Source organism: Adiantum capillus-veneris, chromosome 9 (assembly GCF_014529385.1).
Source record: "Adiantum capillus-veneris isolate H3 chromosome 9, ASM1452938v2, whole genome shotgun sequence".
NCBI lineage: Eukaryota > Viridiplantae > Streptophyta > Polypodiopsida > Polypodiales > Pteridaceae > Adiantum > Adiantum capillus-veneris.
In genome coordinates this window covers 60,309,111-60,312,130 of record NC_140939.1, presented here as the reverse complement: position 1 = coordinate 60,312,130, position 3,020 = coordinate 60,309,111, and the positions used below count along the sequence as shown (strand labels likewise).

General features: G+C 48.4%; 1 pseudogene; it reads right to left on the bottom strand.

The window, feature by feature from the left end:
- Positions 1 to 771: 771 nt before the first annotated feature.
- Positions 772 to 2,478, bottom strand: LOC147450552 (25S ribosomal RNA; annotated as a pseudogene).
- Positions 2,479 to 3,020: the final 542 nt, after the last annotated feature.

Below are 3,020 nucleotides of genomic sequence, written 5' to 3'. Positions count from 1 at the left end.
GTTTCTAGAGTAGCTAATTGGCTTTCAACAGAACGAATCTGATTTTGTAGTTGATCACATTTAGCATGTACCGCCTGTATAGCTTGGAGAATAGCTTGATCATTCTTGCTACAAATCTAAATATACTCACAAGCTTCAGTTAGAGACTGATCTCGAGCGGTAAAGGCTTCAGGTATATCTGCATCAAGTTGCACTGTTGATGGATTCTGAGGATATTTTCCTTGATATCTACTTGTTTCTTTGTGGGGAAAGAAACGAGTAGAAAGTAGCTTCTCTTCTTTGATGAGCTGTAGGATATTCTCTTGTATGATTCATCATCCTGCGCCAATCTTCCCTTAGGGAAATCACAGGGGCATCTTCAACCATATCTCTAAACAGAGGTAAGGGTTGAAATCTCTGCTGCTCTTTGCGGGACAAATCAAGTTTGAGCGGAGTATACTTATTTCTCCATTCTTCCAATTCTTCAGAGGAACTAGAACTTGACCCTAGACTAGATGATTGTTGCTTCTTTTTCCTAGGAAAGGAAAAGGGTTTCCTTATCATATTCTGTAGTCGGGGCTCGCAGTCGTCAGAGAACACAGGGGGCAACGTTCTATGACCGTCGGCCAGTGGGCACGCGAAGGTTTGCCCTCGCCGCTGGGGCAGCTCGGGCAGACCCCCGATAGCCTCTGGTGTCGGACCGCAAACCCCTAGACCCAGCCCTGAGAGCCAATCTTTTTCCCGAAGTTACGGATCCGTTTTGCCGACTTCCCTTACCTACATTGCTCTATCGACCAGAGACTCTTCACCTTGGAGACGTGATGCGGTTATGAGTACGACCGGGCGTGATCGGCATTCGCTCCTCTAGATTTTCACAGGCCGCTGGGGGTGCACCGGACACCGTGAGATGTGCGGTGCTTTACCAGCCCCGCTGGACCCTATCTCCAAGTGATCCGATTTCAGGGTGGGCAGGTTGTTAAAAAGAAAAGAGAACTCTTCCCAGGGGCCCCACTGACATCTCTGAATTTGGTCACGTTGCCGTCCACCGCCACGTCCTGGTTCGAGAATATTAACGTGATTCCCTTTCCATGAACGGCACGCATTGCACCCTTGACACAGGACTGACCCATCTCTTAGGATCGACTAACCCATGTCCAATTGCTGTTAACATGGAACCTTTCTCTACTTCGGTCTTCAAAGTTCTCATTTGAATATTTGCTACTACCACCAAGATCTGCACAGGGGGACGTTTCACTCGGGCTCATGCCCGGAGCTGCGCCACGACCCCCACGCCCTCCTACTCATCGGGGCCTCGCAATCGCCTCGATGGCCGGGTATAGGTCGCGCACTTCAGCGCCATCCATTTTCGGGGCTAGTTGATTCCGCAGGTGAGTTGTTACACACTCCTTTGCGGATTTCAACTTCCATGACCACCGTCTTGCTGTCTTAATCAATCAACACCCTTTGTGGGATCTAGGTTAGCGCGTAGTTCGGCACCGTAACCCGACGTTCGGTTCATCCCGCATCGCCAGTTATGCTTACGAAAAATGGCCCACTTAGAGCTCGCATTCCGCACTGGGGTTCAACAGAGCAACCCCGACCGCTTACCTATTTAAAGTTTGAGAATAGGTCGAGGGTGTTTCACCTCCAATTTCTCTAATCATTCGCTTTACCTGATAAAACTGCGAAGAGCTCCAGCTATCCTGATTCGGAGGGAACTAGCTACTAGATGGTTTGATTAGTCTTTCGCCCCTATACCCAATTATGACGAACGATTTTCACGTCAGTATTGCTACAAGCCTCCACCAGAGTTTCCTCTGGCTTCGCCTTGCTCACGCAGTGTTCACCATCTTTCGGGTCCCAACAGGTACGCTCCCACTCAAACCTTTCACAAAAGATCACGGTCGGTCGATCGTGTACTCCCGAGGGGGATCCCACCTGTCAGGTTACTTGCGCCTCCGTGGGTTTGCCACCCACCGGCTCGCATACATGTTAGACTCCTTAGTCTGTGTTTCAAGATGGGTCGGATAGAAATCCCAGAGCGCCAGCCTCTCGAGCGCACAGGTGCATAAAGCCCGCCACGAGTGGCGTGCGCTTTGTTCCTCGGCCGCCGCGACGGCATCGGCGGGCCGACGAAAGCCCGCTCTTGTCCCGCCGCACCAGCCCACACTGACCAGCGCCTCGCGTCGAGCGGCGGACCAACTCTCGCCGTTCCACATCCGACCGAGGCGCACCCGCGGCCTCCATTCGCTTCCCTCCCAGAAATTTCAAGCACTTTTTAACTCTCTTTTCAAAGTCCTTTTCATCTTTCCCTCACGGTACTTGTTCGCTATCGGTCTCTTGCCCGTATTTAGCCTTGGATGGAATCTACCACCCACATAGGGCTACATTCCCAAACAGCCCGACTCGTCGACAAAAAGAGAGAAGGTAATAATGATCAAAGGACATAGAACATAAAGTTACGTATGTGTGTTTTATGTATGGCAAGCCGGAAAAATATTCACAACACTACAGATTTCAATTGCACAAGCACAACTCCAGCTCACCAACACTACAAGATATGTTATCTGCATCCAATTTCCCATGTGCATGCGTTTGCTTGGTGGAACACATAAATGATACGGGGCAGGGCACGACTTTCTTTAATTATAATTTTTTGGAGAGACCATAGTGCCAGATCTCCACCATACTTTTGTATGGCACCTCTGTATGACGTGCACTGTACATACATTGCACTTTCAGTCTATGATGTTTCATTGCAAGATGATATGTTTAACTATTCACCTTGCTTTTTTGTAGCTTGACTCCAATATCGATCTGTAGATTGGACAATCAAAACGTACTAGTACAACATTGCAAGTCACTAAAGCACCTCATTTATTGTTGCAGTTCATTCATTCTTTATCTATTTGCTTGTTTCAAAAAAAATTGCACTACTTCCTTTGCTTCGGTTTATTTGGATCTCATTTCTAGAACTATACATTGGATGTCGATCAACATTTGCACATGTTAGTCACACACAAAACTCTTTGCACACGGTT